The sequence below is a fragment of the Eleutherodactylus coqui genome, chromosome 2 (genome assembly GCF_035609145.1).
Source record: "Eleutherodactylus coqui strain aEleCoq1 chromosome 2, aEleCoq1.hap1, whole genome shotgun sequence".
In the NCBI taxonomy this organism is placed as follows: domain Eukaryota; kingdom Metazoa; phylum Chordata; class Amphibia; order Anura; family Eleutherodactylidae; genus Eleutherodactylus; species Eleutherodactylus coqui.
This window is the reverse complement of record NC_089838.1, coordinates 54,788,944-54,810,135: the sequence shown is the minus strand read 5'-3', so window position 1 is coordinate 54,810,135 and position 21,192 is coordinate 54,788,944. Positions and strand designations below refer to the sequence as shown.

Here is a 21,192-nt window from a genome sequence, read left to right as displayed (position 1 = left end):
TGCGCACTTGTAAACGAACCCGTTCGTTAGGGCTCTATTCGCTGCGGTTGACCCTCCTCGACCTCCCAGATCGAGGCAGGCCCATCGAGCAAGCTAAGGCAAGCTCTCCGGGTCTACCACAGGGTTTTTCACAGCCCTTGCGACTGGACCACAGCTAGCCTGAGTCCCCTGTATTAGTTTAGTCGCTCTTCTTTGAACCCCCTCCAATACTGTAACATCTTTCCTGAGCACTGGTGATGAAATAAGAACATCTAAAATCTATTTGGTATCTTCGTGTCCATAACAATTCGAACTCTCAAAAAATCAGCATCATTTATGTTGTCAGAAAAAAAGCCAAAATGTCAGAATTGTACTTTTTGGGTCATTCAATTTCCCCCCCCAAAAAAATATCATAAAAAACGATGAAAAAGTGGCATGTAGTCCAAAATGATACCAAGAGAAACCATAGGTTGTCCTGCAAAGTTTTGAGATGGCAGCAAGTGATGGATTCCCCGAGGGAGCGTGCTCCCTATGTTATGTCGTCTGGCCCTTGTAATCGTGGCGGGCCGATTGGTTGCCATGACAACAGGTGTCCCTGCTTGCCATTACCTATGATCACTACTGTAACTGATGAGGCATTGCCGTACGTGTACGTATGTATATATATTTATTATATATGATTGTTCTGACCAGGTTGGGGGAGTAGTGGTCAATGTAAGTGGGTGGAGCGGATCTAGGGATCAGTAATACTGGTGTGATGTGACTGTTAACCTGCTGATTTTTCGTCATTTCCTGCAGATCTGACGTCCTTGAGAATGGGAAGGCTGTCCGACAGTGAAGAGACCCTCGACGTTCAGCAATCTTGAAACCCTTTGTTTTATGGACTGCTTTTTGCCTGTGACTCACCTTTTTTTTTTTTTTTATAAGCTTTTTCTTTCAAAGAATTATGACGGAGGATCCTGAAAAACTGCGCAATATTTTACACCGATTGAGTAAACAGAAAAGATACCCAAACACAGCGGCCTTTGGTTTATCAGGGAATGACACTTGGTGTAAAATCCACATTTTTAATAAATAATAAAACGTGATTTGAATTTGTTTTTTTGTTTTACCTTATTTATGTTTTCAGACTCCTGATTACCCACGCTGTAAAGCCGGCTGCACATGGCTGTGACGGGCTCCGCCATGGAATTCTGGGGCGGAGCCCGTCACGGCGGCCCCAAGAGACCCCAATACTTACCTCCGGTTTCGGAGTCCCGCATGACGCCTCAGCGCGCATGGGCAATAGAGCGCGTGACGAACCGCAGCGGCATGTGACGCGGTAGGTGTAGAGGCAGTTTCACGCTATCTTCCGCTGTGCTACAGCGGAAGATAGCGTGAATGGACGGCTTCCACAGACTGCAATGGAAGCCGTCCGCGCGTACACCCGTGGCAAATAGAGCATGCCGTGGGTGAGGACGGGTGATTTTACGGTGCGGAATTCCGCTGTGAAATTCCGCACCATAAGCATTGAGCTATTAGGTTGAATAGATCCGTCTGTGGGAAGGAGCCTTAAGGCCTCATGTCCACTAGCAAAATGGAATTGCGGTTTCCGCAGCGGATTTGCCCCTAGGGAATCATTGGCCATCCGCGGTCCATTAAACTGATTTTTGCACCCGCGGATGGAATTTTAATAGAATTGCGTTTTTCACGCGTGGGATAAAAAAACGCGGCATGCTCCATTTTACCGCGGATCGGCCACATTGCTATCACATTGATAGCAATGTGTGCAGATATCTGCATGCAAAAATTATACAATTGAAAGCTGATTCTACGCGGATTGTATTTTTCTAGTGGACATGAGGCCTAAGGCCGCCTGCAGACGGCCATGTCGCATCCAGCTGCTCGCAACGGGACCCGACCTGAGCGCCTGCAGAGAGCAGTGCGGAACTCGCCCGCTCCCGCAGCTCTGACTCATGTGCCCGCAGACGGCGCATGTGCAGAGCCGGCAGCCAGTGAGTGACGTTTATGTCCGGAGCTCTGCGAACCCCGCATAGATTGCTGTCAGCCCAAGCCAGCTCCCTCTGTAAACCTTTTACATGCCACGGTCAGCATAGATTGCTGTCAGCCCCAGCCAGCTCCCTTTGTAAACCCTTTACATGCCGTGGTCAGCATTTATTGCTTTCAATCCCAGCCAGCTCCCACTGTGAACCCTTTACATGCCACGGTCAGCATAGATTGCTGTGAGCCCCAGCCAGCTCCCACTGTGAACCCTTTACATGCCACAGTCAGCATAGATTGCTGTCAGTCCCAGCCAGCTCCCACTGTGAACCCTTTACATGTCACGGTCAGCATAGATTGCTGTCAGCCCCAGCCAGCTCCCACTGTGACCACTTTACATGCCGCGGTCAGCATAGATTGCTGTCAGTCACAGCCAGCTCCCTCTGTGAACCCTTTACATGCCACGATCAGCATAGATTGCTGTCAGTCCCAGCCAGCTCCCACTGTGGGATAGTACAATCTCAGATTCTGCTCCCACGAGTTTACAGCAAGTACCAGCCACCCAGGACATAAGTTATCTCTTAAGGGGTTAAACCCTTAATGCCACCGGATGTACGTCTGTCCTGGCTGTGTGGTACTTGCCACAACAGGACACAAACGTACATCATGTGGATGGCGTGGGATCAGAAGCTGAGCTCACACCATCCGATAGCGGGCTTCCCACTGCTACAGCAGGGTACATAAGGATAGCGATCCCTACTATTAAACTCCTACATTCTGTTGAGATGGCAGCAAGTAGAGGATTCTCCGAGGGAGCATGCTCCCTATGTTATGTCGTCTGGCCCTTGTAATCGTGGCGGGCCAATTGGTTGCCATGACAACAGGTGTCCCTGCTTGCCATTACCTATGATCACTACTGTAACTGATGAGGCATTGCGGTACAGAAGCCTCTTGTATAATCATGGCTGTTGTGGCCCCTATAGAGAGAGATATAGATATTCAACTTTTCTGTGCATTTTCCTCTATTTCATATGGGGGGTGAAGACCCCCATATTTGGTATCACCATATCCGTAATGGCCTGTACAATACACTGAATACACTATCAAACACAGAAAAACTGGAGAAAAAGACAAACCTCTAATAAATGGAGGCAAAATACTAAGTCATCAAAAGTATGGACCCAAAATGGGGCAAAAAGCTCGTCACGTAGAAAGCAAGGCCTCACATACCTCTGACCGGGGAAGATGCAGAAGTTATGGGATGCTGAATGCGGGGATGGGAAAAGAATAGAGATGAGCGAACGTATTCGTCCGAGCTTGATATTCGTGCGAATATTAGGGTGTTCGGGATGTTCGTTATTCGTAACGAACACCATGCGGTGTTCTGGTTACTTTCACTTTCCTCTCTGAGACGTTAGCGCGCTTTTCTGGCCAATTGAAAGACAGGGAAGGCATTACAACTTCCCCCTGCGACGTTCAAACCCTATACCACCCCCCTGCTGTGAGTGGCTGGGAAGATCAGATGTCACCCGAATATAAAAGTCGGCCCCTCCCGCGGCTCGCCTCAGATGCCTTGTGAGTTAGATAAGGGACAGTGCTGCTGGTACCGGAGCTGCTGTAGGGAGAGAAATCGCAGTTAGTGTAGGCTTCAAGAACCCCAAAGGTCCTTATTAGGGCCAGTAATACCTGTGTGTTGGCTGCTGTTAGCAGTGCCTTTTTTTTTTTTTTCTCAAAATCGCCTCTGCAGAGCGTTGCACCCGGCATTAGGGACAGAAGTGTTGGATAGGCAGGAAGAGTGTTAGGAGTGAGTGTAGCCTTCAAGAACCTCAACGGTCCTTTCTAGGGCCATATTTAACCGTGTGCAGTACTGTGCTGGCTGCTGTTAGCTGTGCTGCATATTTTTTTTTTTCTCAAAATCGCCTCTGCAGAGCATTGCACCCTCCATTGATACTACAGGGAAAGAATTGTGTAGGCAGGGCCACAACACAGTTATTATTCATTGAATATACGCAGTGGGTCCTTTTGGTGTAAAAACAAGTGAAAACAAATCTATTTGTCCTGCCTCTGTCCGTCCTAAGGGCTGTGGACACGTGTGAGCTGCGTGTACAACGTTAAAAAATCAGACGCACCCAGCTACGCTTTACTGCTGGCTTCGCCATTTGCTTTCCTTAATTGGGAAAAAAATACCTGCTCTGCCAGAGTTAATAACTCTGCTACCCTCAAGTTCTGTGACACATTAGCAGGGCCACAGCACAGTTATTAAACTTCTCATGTTCATTGAATATACGCAGTGGGTCCTTTTGGTGTAAAAACAAGGGAAAACAAATCTATTTGTCCTGCCTCTGTCCGTCCTAAGGGCTGTGGACACGTGTGAGCTGCGTGTACAACGTTAAAAAATCAGACGCACCCAGCTACGCTTTACTGCTGGCTTCGCCATTTGCTTTCCTTAATTGGGAAAAAAATACCTGCTCTGCCATAGTTAATAACTCTGCTACCCTCAAGTTCTGTGATACATTAGCAGGGCCACAGCACAGTTATTAAACTTCTCATGTTCATTGAATATACGCAGTGGGTCCTTTTGGTGTAAAAACAAGTGAAAACAAATCTATTTGTCCTGCCCTTGTCTGTCCTAAGGGCTGTGGACACGTGTGAGCTGCGTGTACAACGTTAAAAAATCAGACGCACCCAGCTACGCTTTACTGCTGGCTTCGCCATTTGCTTTCCTTAATTGGGAAAAAAATACCTGCTCTGCCAGAGTTAATAACTCTGCTACCCTCAAGTTCTGTGACACATTAGCAGGGACACAGCACAGTTATTAAACTTCTCATGTTCATTGAATATACTCAGTGGGTCCTTTTGGTGTAAAAACAAGTGAAAACAAATCTATTTGTCCTGCCTCTGTCCGTCCTAAGGGCTGTGGACACATGTGAGCTGCGTGTACAACGTTAAAAAATCAGACGCACCCAGCTACGCTTTACTGCTGGCTTCGCCATTTGCTTTCCTTAATTGGGAAAAAAATACCTGCTCTGCCAGAGTTAATAACTCTGCTACCCTCAAGTTCTGTGACACATTAGCAGGGACACAGCACAGTTATTAAACTTAGATTATTCATTCACTAGAGGCAGTGGGGCCTTTCGTTTTCAAAAAAGGGAAAAAATTATATTTGGCCTGCAGTCTTGCGCCAATTTATTTCCTGCCTGTGAAATCAAATCACTGGTAATACAGCATGCTGAGGGGTAGGGGTAGGCCTAGAGGACGTGGACGTGGCCAAGGACGCGGAGGGCCAAGTCAGGGTGTGGGCACAGGCCGAGCTCCTGATCCAGGTGTGTCGCAGCCGACTGCTGCGCGATTAGGAGAGAGGCACGTTTCTGGCGTCCCCACATTCATCGCCCAATTAATGGGTCCACGCGGGAGACGCTTATTAGAAAATGAGCAGTGTGAGCAGGTCCTGTCCTGGATGGCAGAAAGTGCTTCGAGCAACCTATCGTCCACCCGCAGTTCTGCGCCGTCCACTGCTGCAAATCAGAATCCTCTGTCTGCTGCTCCTCCTTCCTCCCAGCCTCCTCACTCCACTCCAATGACACCTGCTCAGCTGCGTGAAGACTCCCAGGAACTGTTCTCTGGCCCCTGCTCAGATTGGGCAGCAGTGGTTCCTCTCCCACCAGAGGAGTTTATCGTCACTGATGCCCAACCATTGGAAAGTTCCCGGGGTCCGGGGGATGAGGCTGGGGAATTCCGCCAACTGTCTCAAGAACTTTCTGTGGGTGAGGAGGACGATGACGATGAGACACAGTTGTCTTGTAGTCAGGTAGTAGTGAGGGCAGTAAGTGCGAGGGAGGAGCGCACAGAGGATTCTGAGGAAGAGCAGCAGGACGATGAGGTGACTGACCCCACCTTGTTTGCAACGCGTACTCAGGACAGGTCTTCAGAGGGGGAGGCAGGGGCAGCAGCAGGGCAGGTTGCAAGAGGCAGTGCGGTGGCCAGGGGTAGAGGCAGGGCCAGACCGAATAATCCACCAACTGTTTCCCAAAGCGCACCCTCGCGCCATGCCACCCTGCAGAGGCCGAGGTGCTCTAAGGTCTGGCAGTTTTTCACAGAGACGCCTGACGACCGACGAACAGTGGTGTGCAACCTTTGTCGCGCAAAGCTCAGCCGGGGAGCCAACACCAACAGCCTCACCACCACTAGCATGCGCAGACATATGATGGCCAAGCACCCCACAAGGTGGGACGAAGGCCGTTCACCGCCTCCGGTTTGCACCCCTGCCTCTCCCCCTGTGCCCCAACCTGCCACTGAGATGCAACCCCCCTCTCAGGACACGGGCACTACCGCCTCATGGCCTGCACCCACACCCTCACCTCCGCTGTCCTCGGCCCCATCCACCAGTGTAGTTTAGCGCACCGTCCAGCCGTCGCTTGCGCAACTGTTGGAGCGCAAGCGCAAGTACGCCGCCACGCACCCGCACGCTCAAACGTTAACCGTCCGCATAGCAAAATTCATCAGCCTTGAGATGCTGCCGTATAGGGTTGTGGAAACGGAGTCCTTCAAAAGTATCATGGAGGCGGCGGCCCCGCGCTACTCAGTTCCCAGTCGCCACTACTTTTCCCGATGTGCCGTCCCAGCCCTGCATGACCACGTCTCCCGCAACATTGTACGCGCCCTCACCAACGCGGTTACTGCCACGGTCCACTTAACAACGGACACGTGGACAAGCACAGGCGGGCAGGGCCACTACATCTCCCTGACGGCACATTGGGTGAATTTAGTGGAGGCTGGGACAGAGTCAGAGCCTGGGACCGCTCACGTCCTACCCACCCCCAGAATTGCGGGCCCCAGCTCGGTGGTGGTATCTGCGGAGGTGTATGCTTCCTCCACTAAAGCACACTCCTCCTCCTCCGCAACCTCTGTCTCGCAATCAAGATGTGTTAGCAGCAGCACGTCGCCAGCAGTCGGTGTCGCGCGGTGTGGCAGCACAGCGGTGGGCAAGCGTCAGCAGGCCGTGCTGAAACTACTCAGCTTAGGAGATAAGAGGCACACGGCCCACGAACTGCTGCAGGGTCTGACAGAGCAGACCGACCGCTGGCTTGCGCCGCTGAGCCTCCAACCGGGCATGGTCGTGTGTGACAACGGCCGTAACCTGGTGGCGGCTCTGCAGCTCGGCAGCCTCACGCACGTGCCATGCCTGGCCCACGTCTTTAATTTGGTGGTTCAGCGCTTTCTGAAAAGCTACCCACGCTTGTCAGACCTGCTCGTAAAGGCGCGCCGGCTCTGCGCACATTTCCGCAAGTCCCACACGGACGCTGCCACCCTGCGCACCCTGCAACATCGCTTTAAGCTGCCAGTGCACCGACTGCTGTGCGACGTGCCCACACGGTGGAACTCTACGCTCCACATGTTGGCCAGGCTCTATAAACAGCGTAGAGCTATAGTCGAATTCCAACTCCAACATGGGCGGCGCAGTGGGAGTCAGCCTCCTCAATTCTTTTCAGAAGAGTGGGCCTGGTTGGCAGACATCTGCCATGTCCTTGGTAATTTTGAGGAGTCTACCCAGGTGGTGAGCGGCGATGCTGCAATCATTAGCGTCACCATTCCTCTGCTATGCATCTTGAGAAATTCCCTGCAAAGCATAAAGGCAGCTGCTTTGCGCTCGGAAACGGGGGCGGTGGAAGACAGTATGCCGCTGGATAGTCAGGGCACCCTCCTGTCTATTTCTCAGCGTGTACAGGAGGAGGAGGAGGAGCATGAGGAGGATGAGGAGGAGGGGGAAGAGACAGCTTGGGCCGCTGCTGATGGTACACCGGCTGATTGCCTGTCATCCTTTCAGCGTGTATGGCCTGAGGAGGAGGAGGAGGAGGAGGAGGATCCTGAAAGTGATCTTCCTAGTGAAGACAGCCATGTGTTGCGTACAGGTACCCTGGCACACATGGCTGACTTCATGTTAGGATGCCTTTCTCGTGACCCTCGCGTTGCACGCATTCTGGCCACAACGGATTACTGGGTGTACACACTGCTCGACCCACGCTATAAGGAGAACCTGCCCACTCTCATTCCCGAAGAGGAAAGGGGTTCGGGAGTGTTGCTATACCACAGGACCCTTGCGGACAAGCTGATGGTAAAATTCCCAGCCGACAGCGCTAGTGGCAGAAGGCGCAGTACCGAGGGCAAGGTAGCAGGGGAGGTGCGGAGATCGAGCAGCATGTACATCCCAGGCAGTGCAACAGTCTTTAAGGGCCTGGACAGCTTTATGGCTCCCCACCAAGACTGTGTCACCGCTCCCCAGTCAAGGCTGAGTCGGCGGGAGCACTGTAAAAGGATGGTGAGGGAGTACGTAGCCGATCGCAAGACCGTCCTCCGTGACGCCTCTGCCACCTACAACTACTGGGTGTCGAAGCTGGACACGTGGCCTGAACTAGCGCTGTATGCCCTGGAGGTGCTTGCTTGTCCTGCGGCTAGCGTCTTGTCGGAGAGGGTGTTTAGTGCGGCTGGGGGAATCATCACAGATAAGCGTACCCGCTTGTCAACCGACAGTGCCGACAGGCTAACACTCATCAAGATGAATAAAGCCTGGATTTCACCAGACTTCTCTTCTCCACCAGCAGACAGCAGCGATACGTAAGCAATACGTAGGCTGCACCCGCGGATGGAAGCTACGTTCTCTCTCACCATCCAAAACGGGGACATTTCTGCTTCATCAATCTGTGTCTACTATTCCTCCTCCTCCTCCTCCTGAAACCTCACGTAATCACGCTGAACAGGCAATTTTTCTTAGGGCCACAAGGCTCACTCAAATAATTTTTCTGAACAATTTTTAAAAGTTTCAATGCGCGTAAAAGCGTTGGAACTTTAACTTGAACCAATTTTTCGTTACACTGGGCTGCCTCCAGGCCTAGTTACCACTTAAGCCACATTAACCAAAGCGATTAATGGGTTTCACCTGCCCTCTTGGCTGGCCATGGCCAATTTTTTGGATGTACATTAGTACTGTTGATACAGCAATTTTTGTGGGCCCTCGCCTACAGTGTAATCAAATTAATTTTTAGCCCACCTGCATTACAGCTGACGTTACCTCAGCTGTGTTGGGCAATGCAATGGGATATTTTTGTGTACCGCCGGTGGCTTCCTGGCACCCACCCATGCTGTGGGTCCACAGGGAATTATAAATGCATGTGTTTCCACTTGTAAAGAACCCCAGTCTGACTGGGGCATGCAGTGTGGGCCGAAGCCCACCTGTATTACGCACAACATTACTACCTCAGCTGTGTTGGGCAATGCAATGGGATATTTTTGTGTACCGCCGGTGGGTTCCAGGGAGCCACCCATGCTGTAGGTGCACACGGAGTGTAACCTACATGTGTCCACTTGTAAAGAACCCCAGTCTGACTGGGGCATGCAGTGTGGGCCGAAGCCCACCTGTATTACGCACGACATTACTACCTCAGCTGTGTTGGGCAATGCAATGAGATATTTCTATGTACCGCCGGTGGCTTCCTGGCACCCACCCATGCTGTGGGTCCACAGGGAATTATAAATGCATGTGTTTCCACTTGTAAAGAACCCCAGTCTGACTGGGGCATGCAGTGTGGGCCGAAGCTCACCTGTATTACGCACAACATTACTACCTCAGCTGTGTTGGGCAATGCAATGGGATATTTTTGTGTACCGCCGGTGGGTTCCAGGGAGCCACCCATGCTGTAGGTGCACACGGAGTGTAACCTACATGTGTCCACTTGTAAAGAACCCCAGTCTGACTGGGGCATGCAGTGTGGGCCGAAGCCCACCTGTATTACGCACAACATTACTACCTCAGCTGTGTTGGGCAATGCAATGGGATATTTTTGTGTACCGCCGGTGGGTTCCAGGGAGCCACCCATGCTGTAGGTGCACACGGAGTGTAACCTACATGTGTCCACTTGTAAAGAACCCCAGTCTGACTGGGGCATGCAGTGTGGGCCGAAGCCCACCTGCATTAAGCACGACATTACTACCTCAGCTGTGTTGGGCACTGCAATGGGATATTTTTGTGTACCGCCGGTGGCTTCCTGGCACCCACCCATGCTGTGGGTCCACAGGGAATTATAAATGCATGTGTTTCCACTTGTAAAGAACCCCAGTCTGACTGGGGCATGCAGTGTGGGCCGAAGCCCACCTGTATTACGCACGACATTACTACCTCAGCTGTGTTGGGCAATGCAATGGGATATTTCTATGTACCGCCGGTGGCTTCCTGGCACCCACCCATGCTGTGGGTCCACAGGGAATTATAAATGCATGTGTTTCCACTTGTAAAGAACCCCAGTCTGACTGGGGCATGCAGTGTGGGCCGAAGCCCACCTGTATTACGCACAACATTACTACCTCAGCTATGTTGGGCAATGCAATGGGATATTTTTGTGTACCGCCGGTGGGTTCCAGGGAGCCACCCATGCTGTAGGTGCACACGGAGTGTAACCTACATGTGTCCACTTGTAAAGAACCCCAGTCTGACTGGGGTATGCAGTGTGGGCCGAAGCCCACCTGTATTACGCACAACATTACTACCTCAGCTGTGTTGGGCAATGCAATGGGATATTTTTGTGTACCGCCGGTGGGTTCCAGGGAGCCACCCATGCTGTAGGTGCACACGGAGTGTAACCTACATGTGTCCACTTGTAAAGAACCCCAGTCTGACTGGGGCATGCAGTGTGGGCCGAAGCCCACCTGTATTACGCACAACATTACTACCTCAGCTGTGTTGGGCAATGCAATGGGATATTTTTGTGTACCGCCGGTGGGTTCCAGGGAGCCACCCATGCTGTGGGTCCACAGGGACTTCACAATAGGGAGTTGTACCTGCCTGTGTCTATGAATTAAAAAACGCGGTCTGACTGGGGCATGCAGACACCTTGACAGAATGAATAGTGTGTGGCACATAGGTTCCCCATTGCTATGCCCACGTGTGCAGCTCCTGATGGCGGTGGCACAGGATTCTATTTCTCATTGCTTCTGTACAGCATTGTGGGCTATCGCCCCGCCACTTTTAAAGAGGGTCGCTGCCTAGCCGTGCCAACCTCTGCAGTGTGTGCCTGCGGTCCCTCGTCATGGCAGACACACTTCTAAATAGACATGAGGGTGGTGTGGCATGAGGGCAGCTGAAGGCTGCGCAGGGACAGTTTGGTGTGCGCTGTGGGGGGGAGGGGGTGCGGTTGGACAGCATGTAACCCAGGAGAAGTGGCAGCGGAGTGTCATGCAGGCAGTGATTGTGCTTTGTTGGAGGTAGTGTGGTGCTTAGCAAAGGTATGCCATGCTAATGAGGGCTTTTCAGAAGTAAAAGTTGTTGAGAGGGGGGGGGGCCCACTCTTGCCGGTATTGTGGCTTAATAGTGGGACCTGTGAACTTGAGATGCAGCCCAACATGTAGCCCCTCGCCTGCACTATCCGTTGCTGTGTCGTTCCCATCACTTTCTTGAATTGCCCAGATTTTCACACATGAAAACCTTAGCGAGCATCGGCGAAATACAAAAATGCTCCGGTCGCCCATTGACTTCAATGGGGTTTGTTATTCGAAACGAACCCTCGAACATCGCGGGAAGTTCGTTTCGAATAACGAACACCCGAGCATTTTGGTGTTCGCTCATCTCTAGAAAAGAACTTCCAAAACCAAGTGTTGTGTTTGATATGGAGATAATCTGCCCCCCGCAGGACACAATGTATCCGGGCATTAATGCTGGAATACATCACAGGCATCGAGAGATGGGAAAATAAGAACTACACTTCACCAGGCCTCATATGGCCATGTCCTCAAGGGGCTTCCAAGAAATACATTGACCCCTGAGCCGTGGGAAAGGGGGGGACCAACACAGGGCAGTCAGAATATGACAGTCATGGGACCAGCCCTCCGGAACAGGACCAATGCTCTCTACAGGTGCCAGGAGCAGAAGAATGATGATGTCATCATCCGGCTCCACTACATACACTGCGTCGGCCGACACTCCACCCCTCCCACAACAGGCGTCCGGCAGTGTGAAGGGACCACACAGGCGCCAGGAGCAGGATGATGATGTCATCATCCAACTCCGCCGTACACCGCGTCGGCCGACCCTCCACCCCTCCCACAACAGGCGTCTGGTAGTGTGAGGAGACCACACGGGTGCCAGGAGCAGAAGAATGATGATGTCATCAACCAGCTCCACGCTGTACACTGCATTGGCCAACCCTCCACCCCCTCCCACAACAGGCAGTGCGGCAAGGGAGTAACGCACTCCATGCACATTCTTTATATGGTGGGGGCCTCTGAGTTCCCTCACCGCAGGGGCCGGTTTGCAATTGTGACACCTGACGGTACACCTATGCTTTTCCTAAAGGCACACAATCTGCTGGTCAGTACGATTAAGGGTTAATACATTTGTGGCATTTATGTGCATCGTTTGCTTAGACTAGTAACGTCCTTGCGCTCTCGTGGAAGGTTGTACATACACTGGAACTATAAGATTTGGGCTCTCCCATTCCCCGACCATAGATGCAAAAACTTCAGACGAGACAGCCAATGAGTATTCCGGAAATTTCTCCCCCCACCCCCGAAACAAATACCAATCATCATCTTCCGCCAGGAGCTGTCATGTCCACAGCCCCCAGGGCTTTAATCCTCAGAGTGAGCATGTTTTACGGCCCTAGGGATCAAAAACACTATTGGGCGGTCAATAAGGGGTTAAGGAGCAAACAGACTTTGTCACTAAGGCCTCTCTATTTTAGTTTGTTTCAGCCCTTTTTAACGCCCCTCATCACCCATTGTAATGATGGAGTGCGTTACACAACGCTGTTAAACACGTTTGAAAATGGCGTTCGAAAACGCTTTAAAATGCAGCATTTTACCAGACGCCTGTGTGAAAGCAGCCTTACGGCTCATGTCCACGGGCGTATACGTAACACACTGTGCGTCTCCTGCGGTGTTTTACAAATTGCAACCAGTACTCTCTGCCGGCAGATAGACGGCAGAGGCCGCGTATGTGGTAAGTATAGCACTGTGCATGCCCACTAATCTCACATCACGGACATGCGCAGTTTGATTTTTTTTTTTTAATTCCCGCTCTGTTCAGAGCAGGAGAGTGTATCGAAACACTGCCCTCTTGCAATGTGGAATTTCTGCGGTTTTGTTTTTACCACTTCTTTTCCCGGCCGTTATTTGTGCGCTCGGGAAAAGATAAGACCTGCCCTATCATGTAGTGACAGTACCTACAGGGAAGATTGGGCGGCGCCTGTCATCCCGTAGCAATTTCCAAACTTCCGCGCACTGGCACGGAGTGTAAACTGCTGGTGAAGGGGACAGGATTCCATTTGTTCTGGGGCAGTTGCACCTATGAAAGTCACAGAAAATAGAAATGATTGATTTCAATGGGTTTGTTCACAGGCGCGTATTTTCCATGTGCATTTCGATCGCACAAAAAAATACGCAGCATACTATATTTTCTCGCACATTCTCATAGGGAAAGAACGCATATTATACTAATTGTCTATTTCACTAGCTGAGATAATCGTTGCGTGTTATTTCTTTGTCTGTGCAAATATGCGTAAGCTCATCGGAATCCAGCCTAAATGTAAACATATATCTTTATAAGGCCATTTTCACACTGTTTTTCCTCTTACTACAGGTTCCATGCGTTTTTGGCGCTGCACTCCCATGTGTATCCAACATGTCGGGGCTTCCTCTATATCAGTGATGGCGAACCTTTTAGAGACTGGGTACCCAAACTGCAACACAAAACCCACTTATTTATCGCAAAGCGCCGTGTCAGGGGCGGGGCTGATCAGGACGTATGATTTTACCCCCGTCGTTCTAAAAAGGACAGGGCCTCTTTAACCCTCTGCAATCCAATTTTGGATTCGGGTTGCCTAGGGGCTTTTCTTTTTCTGCCTTATACTATGGCGCCTTCTGCTGGCTAAAGTTAGGGCTCCTTCCCACGGAGGGATTTACGCTGCGTAAATCTGCTGCGTTGCCCGCAGCTATTAGGTTCTATTGAACCTAATAGCTCAATGCTCACGGTGCGGAATTCCACGATGGAATTCCGCACCGTGAAATCACCTGACCTCACCCGCGGTATGCTTTATTTGCCGTGGGTGTACGCGCGGCCGGCCTCCATTCTAGTCAATGGAAGCAGTGCGTCACGCTATCTTCCGCTGTAGCACAGCGGAAGATAGAGTAAAAAACCGCATCCCCGCCCACCGCCAGCCACGCCATATGACCCAGTAGATTTTGGTAGGCCGCTGTCTCCCCCTTGTGTGCTGCATTAAAAATGCACTCAGCTAAAAATAAAAAGGGTCCAGTTCTGTGGCTTCTCGGAGGAGATAGGGGTTCCCCCACCTCCCGTCTTCGAGCTGCAGCGGAGACTGACTAACATGGCTGCCAAGTCCGGTATTTATACTTCTAAATTGATGACATCACAATGCAGTGACATCAGCCTGCCAGACACCTGGCTCATTTGCATACAGTGTGTATGTATATATATGTATGTATGTATGTATGAATGAATGAATATACAAATAGCAAGATTTATTTCTCTATATAATCTATAGTTCTGGATGGATGGATGAATTTATTTATGTATGGCGGGGAAAAAAAAGGCCTGCTGTACATTTTAACTTCTTCAGATGACCATGCTGATCTATTCTTATTCTTACTAGGGTCTACTAATGCCAGCCCAGGGGAAGCCAATAAAGCCCTATGGGGTCGAAGCCAATTTTCCTTTTTTTGGGAAAAAGTTTCCGTCCGTCCCCACTCAAAATGCGTCCACCAAAAGAGATCTCTCAAAACGACCGACGGACGCACCTTCAGAGGCAAACTAGTGCTTGCTTCTAGTGTCATCGTCTGCTTAACCATCCTGCGTAGGGAGGTGACGAGTCCTGCAGGCTCTGCAAGCCTAGGATGCGTGAGCACGGTGCAAGAGGAAGGACTGAGGAGGATGTGAGGGGGAGGGGGAAGGGCGTGGTTGAGAAAGCGTTGGGTGGGGCTATGCAAAGGTCTTCCAGCTCCCTCAGAGCATTGTGGGTGCGCCCGGAGTGCTGCCTGAGCGTATTGCATCTGATACGTGCCCTATCTGGGGATCATTTATTAAAGGGAGCATAGGTGCAGCACGTTTCTGTAAAACCAATAGAGGGCGCTGCAATGTTACTGTAGAAACCAATGGACAGCATGGGAGGTAGCTATACATAGATTTTAAAGATGACGACTGCCAAGGCTAAAGCCCGTGTATATTCCATAGACTATAGCTATCTCCAGGATAGCTGCATGCGCAGTCGTGTGCCGGGTTCGCACGTGCGCAGTCGCGCCATTGTCTCGCACGGCTGCTTTCATTCCGCGCTTCCTGACAAGGCAATGTACGCATACGTCACTAGTGAAGGAAGCGGAAGGTAGCGCAATGTACGCTTTTTGACCGGATGGAGGAAAATCGGGTTGCTGGAGGTCACGTGACCGAAGTGACAAGCGGCTCCAGGAGAAGATTTGGGATAAGAAGAAGAGGTAAGCAGGCTGCCTGGGGAGCAATAGGTAAGTATATATTTTTTTGTTTTTAATGACAGAACCCCTTTAAGGCTCTATTATGACACTTTTTCGAACCGTGGTATGGTTACATGCGGGGAGTGTGAAGACGGTATGGTTACATAAGGGGGGTGTGGTGACAATACGGTTACACTAGTAAAGTGGGCTTACATGAGGGGAGCGTGGAGGCGGTGCGGCTACAGAAGGGGAGTGTGATGGAACCCCTAACAATAATCTGTGCCGTGTCATTTCCATAAATGCCATAGAAGGTAATGAAAATGAAGTGAACAGTTTAGCATACAGTAATTCCCCTTTCACATGGGCCAAAACTCTCACTATTCTCACTTACCCAAAGGAAGCAGCTGGTGACAAAACATGAAACATGTGGGCAAGGAGGCTCTGGTATCCTGTTGTACCACTTCTAGCTTGGATATGTGAGGGTTATGAACATATTAATTTATATATGTATGTATCTTTGATATACGTTTCCGGAGGCTGTAGGCCTAAATTGTACACTCTATTCTGTGTCCTATGAAAAGCTCTGCTAAATGCTTGTACATTTAGGTTAGTACTTAATTACATTAAGTAGAGGTGTAATCTTAAATGTCCATCATGTCTCCAAGAGCTTGTTTATCTCGTTACACTGATCAAAAGGTTGTATGGAATGCTTTGTTTTTGACTGCTGTCTAGGTAGGGCATGTGATTAAAACGTAGAGTGTGATGATAATCAGGGTACCAGACACGATGTCTACATACAAACAAATAAAGCATTGTTTATAGAGAAGACACAATTATTTACCAGTAAAACAGGTCAACCTCTGTAACACTAGCCTACTGATACGCCTACTATTTTCTGTATAAGAATAAGGCAATGTACACAATAAACTCAGATTGCTCTAAGACACGACCGTGATGCCTGTGTCTATTGCTTTCTCATGGTGGCCGCCATAACCACCTCTGATTTGGAGCCCCACAGCATATTAACGTAACATGGATTTATCCCTAACAGTAATTGGCGCCCGAACGCGGGGCTTGATGGAACAAGAGGACCACCTACACCTCGAACCCCCCCGGACCCAGATGGGATAAGGAGCCACTCGGAACCACGGATTGACAAAAACTGCGCAGTAAGGTAAGGTTTTATCTTGCCACAATCTATCCGTGCTTCCTGGCTGCTCCTTTCCTGTCCGAGGGGTAAGAAGTGCATGCCTCTTATAAATCTTCAAGCTTTTTAAGAATTCATATGGTGGGCTGAATATGCTGTGCGGGTGTTTAACTGTTATTGTCTTTATTTGTTACTTTGCATGGTCAGTGTACAGAATATGATACCCTATTGCCAATCTCTGGAAGGCATGGTATAAGTTATACCAGGGAAGCCTAAAATTTTCAGGGGATAAAACCCCTGATGGGATCCTCTTATAAACATAAGAGAAGTAGTAGAGACGAGGTAAAATATGCAGGGTGAGGAAGTACAGAATATTAAACCCTCTTGCCGATCTCTGGAAGGCATGGTATAAGTTATACCAGGGAAGCCTAAAATTTTCAGGGGATAAAACCCCTGATGGGATCCTCTTATAAACATAAGAGAAGTAGTAGAGACGAGGTAAAATATGCAGGGTGAGGAAGTACAGAATATTAAACCCTCTTGCCGATCTCTGGAAGGCATGGTATAAGTTATACCAGGGAAGCCTAAAATTTTCAGGGGATAAAACCCCTGATGGGATCCTCTTATAAACATAAGAGAAGTAGTAGAGACGAGGTAAAATATGCAGGGTGAGGAAGTACAGAATATTAAACCCTCTCGCCGATCTCAGGAAGGCATGGTATAAATTGTACCAGGGAAGCCTAAAATTTTCAGGGGATAAAATCCCTGATGGGAGCCTCTTATAGGTATAAGAGAAGTAGTTGAGACGGGGGGAAATAAGCAGGGTTGGGAGGTACCGACACTTACAGACAAGTGAGGAAGTACTGACACTTAAAAAAAAAAAAAAAAAATAGTAACTGACATGCAAATGTTTTTGTCTTTATGTGTGTGTATAAATGGAAGGACCTGTATGATAGTTAGACTGTGTTATATGGTGTATACTGTCCGGTAACCAGAAACGAAATGAAGCAAAAATGACCAAATGCTGAGCCAGACCACAGGGGGTGGAGCTAGGTGATGTAAGGAGATGAGAGGGAAGAACAATAGGAACAGGTCTTGCTCCACCCTACACACAGTCCAGCCTAGGTGAGAAGTGTGTCTCCATTTTAAGTGGATATTGGTGTATATATATGTATATTGTGGTAATGTATAGAGTGAAGGTCACTCTTAGACTCCATGTTAAGTCTCTCACTTGAACAAATGGAGTGACCAAAGGAGGGGCATCTAATTTTATTCCTGAGACTAGTTGTGTGAGATAATAGCCCAGGATTACCACAGTGTATATATGTATATACAGATTCGTGGAATATGTGGAATTCAAAAATATTGAGTTGTGTTAATTTGAATATTATTGAATTAAGATATTAATATGAGATAATTGTGTACTTGAAACACCTGATAAGTACTTTAGTCAAATTAATAACAAAAGTTCTATTTAAAGTGTATCTCACTTTCAATTAACAACAGTATTTTATTTGAAGAGTGTATAAAGAAAATAATAATAAAAATAATAAGCCTCTTGGTGTACATAAGCCGCCAGCCATTGGCCATAGTGCTGGTAAAGAGGATAAGGTGTGGAAGACTGCACAAGAAAATAGTGAAACAAACAATTGTTTTATGTGTGTGAAAGAATAAAAATAATAAGCCTCTTGGTGTACATAAACCGCCAGCCATTGTCCATACTGCTGGTAAAGAGGATAAGGTGTGAAAGATAGCTAAAGAAATTGGCAAATGAATATTGGTCCCCATCCCACTTATTAGGGTCCCAATCAACTACAGTATGAACCTTTTATAGTGTCTAACTCTCTTTAAAGCGTAATTTGAACTAAGTCTTGCTCCTTGCAGCAATACATAAATGGCGCTGTGAACAGGATTACGCAGAGAGTAATACACTAGTTTGTTTTAAAGGAAAATTTTGATAAACTGATAGTTGAAGAATTTCTTGTGATAATCGGGCTTAGTGTGAAAATGTCGCTGTTTAAGAAAATCCGCAATAGTACGAAAATGTCGGTAGCTAAGAACAAAGAAGTGTCCGATGAATTGTTAATTATGCCAGGGTGGAATAAAGCCCCCTATAATATATTGGCCGCTGAGTGGTCGCAGTGTGGTGAATATCAGTATGTGGGTAGAAATGGGCATAAGTTGTATTGTGTTTGTCATTAGGTAGCCTATTCTGAGCGAATTGTGTAAAAACCGCGGTACTAAGAGTTTTTCTTATCTATACATAATTCGCTCATTATTGGAAGTCTGGTGTACAGTAAATACAATCCCAATTTCTACTTCACATATTATCAGTCCGTATAGGAATGAATAAAACCCCCCTTAGTGAGTGTGAAGTTGCAGTTTTTGTAAGGTGGGGGCAAGTGTATTACATTCTGGGTTAATCTTAAATAGACAGCCCAGGTTATTTACACACAATAGAAGATGGTCACAGGCAGTGGAACCTGTTATACAGCTTTGCTATCTGTCTGGACAAGTTTCTGTGTTCTATAGAAGATAAGATCAATTTCAAAGGGTGGGGGGGACTGGGCTTTAGAAGACCTACTTGTCTTTGCAAAGAAATGTGAATTAAGAATTGGTTATATTTGGCTACACAGGAAGTATGATATATATATACTGTTCAGTAGCTGAAAATGAAATGAGAAAAGAATTCAAAGATGTTCTCTCATTGTGGGGTCAGTTCCCTCTTCCACCTTCACCCCCTCCTTCATCTCAATTCCAACCATCTCCTCCCCCACCCTATGCCAAGTCATCCACTCCAAGGTCAAACAGTGGACTGGAGGGATGGACTTGCTGGCATTGTGGACAACAGAACCCGGATTGGAGAGAGAGCTGCCCTGCTTACGGAGCTCCTCGGTGCAAACCAGTTATGCCTATGCTCACTAGATCCTAGGCTAGTGAGTAGAAGCATGAGAAGGAGGACAAGGAGGAGATGCAGGGAGCGGAGGGTGGAATAGGAGCAGATGTAAAACAGGGAAGGCAGTGGGAACGATAATCTAAAATTATGTGAAAAACTATTGTGGCACAGATTAGGATTAAATTAAACATAGAGAATTGAGAAGTGGTAAAATATTTTTAATTTGTCTGGAACATTGGGAAAAAGAAAAACAAAAATTTGAGAGAATCCTCCTTGTCTCTTTCTAATATCACACAAAGAGAAGGAAGAAAGTGTAAAACAATTCTATGCCCGCCTTCAACAACATTAGTCAGATCTGGGGTATAGGGGCATAGAAAAGATGGGCAAACATGTACTTAGTATGGCCTTTGTAGAAGGTCTATTGGAATCCCTAAAGTCATAGATAATAAACCAGAGTGGAGACAGTCTGAATCTCCGGCCCTTTTTCAGACGAAAGGGCATTTATGTAAAGCTAAAAGAAAACAAAAAAATGCTTGGACAGTCCTGCTACAAGGAATGCAGAATTCTCCAAACATGTACAACCAGGCATCCCAGTCTGTCCTGCAGGCTTGGACTCCGCCTGAGGGGACTGTGCTGTTGCAGTATGTTAATGACCTTCCGCTTTGTGCTGAGGATCTGAAAACATGTCAATCTGTATCCATTTCTCTTCTAAAAAATTTTTTTGCAGAAAATGGCTGCAAGGCTTAAAAGGAAAAATTACAGCTTTGTAAAACGACGCAAGGCTGCAGTTCAAGCCATTTCTGTATCTTCTTCTGCTGCCAAAGCTTCGCACCTTTTTGGGACTTGTCTCATACTGCCGTCCCTGGCCTTTCATGCAACAGCAGTATTGACGCAAAAACATGGAGGACGTCCACGGTCACTTGGGTATTACTCCATGAGATTGGATCCGGTAGCCCGAGGAGCCCCCTCCTGTGTCTGTGCGGTGGCAGCAGTACAAGTAAGGGTTGACAAGTCTTCTGAGTTGGTCCTGAACTACCCCCCCTAGTGGTTCTCACCCCTCATGACATCCAGAGTATACTCACTCAAGTACAACCTAAACATCTGTCTCTAGCTCGTCAAATAAGGTTGCAATGTGCTTTGCTCATGCCCCCCCTTTTAATATTTCTTTTCAATGGTGAACCCAGCTACTCTTCTTCCAATCGAGTATCCTGTTTCAAATGGGGGAGGGGGAGGCATAGGTGATCAAATGGGGGAGGGGGAGGCATAGGTGATCAAATGGGGGAGGGGGATGCATAGGTGATCTAGGTATTACAGATCAGCTATTTTTTTTTTTTTTTTTTTTTGCAAATAAGAACGTGATCTATTTGGAATAGAATATCAGCATGATTGTCTAGCATTGATGCAACAAGAAAGTTTAAGTTTTAAAGAGTTACTGAAACCCCTTGTTAATACATATTTTGAGTTGTTTTTTATAGATGGTACCAGGGTGATTGACAACTCCACACCAGATATGCAGTGTTCACACAACAAGATCTCTAAAAGCAGAATGCCTCCGCATGTCTCAGCACAAGAAGCGGAACTGAAGGCCCTCACTGAGGCGTGTAGAGTGACAGAAGGTAACCATTTACACTGACTCCTGGTATGTATTCGGCATAGATCATGGTTACGGCCCAATATGGAAGGCCAGACATTTTTAAACTTCTGTAGGACAACCCATTGAGAATGG

At 48.3% G+C, this 21,192-nt stretch overlaps 1 long non-coding RNA gene across 1 annotated transcript in view; it reads left to right on the top strand.

Moving 5' to 3' along the window:
* The window catches only part of LOC136610561 (uncharacterized), a 91,333-nt gene extending 90,302 nt beyond the window's left edge, over positions 1 to 1,031 (top strand). Inside the window, exon 4 of the long non-coding RNA XR_010790105.1 lies at positions 778 to 1,031. This is a non-coding gene — a long non-coding RNA (uncharacterized lncRNA). The remainder of the gene's footprint in view (positions 1 to 777) is intronic.
* The last annotated feature ends 20,161 nt before the right edge of the window (positions 1,032 to 21,192 follow it).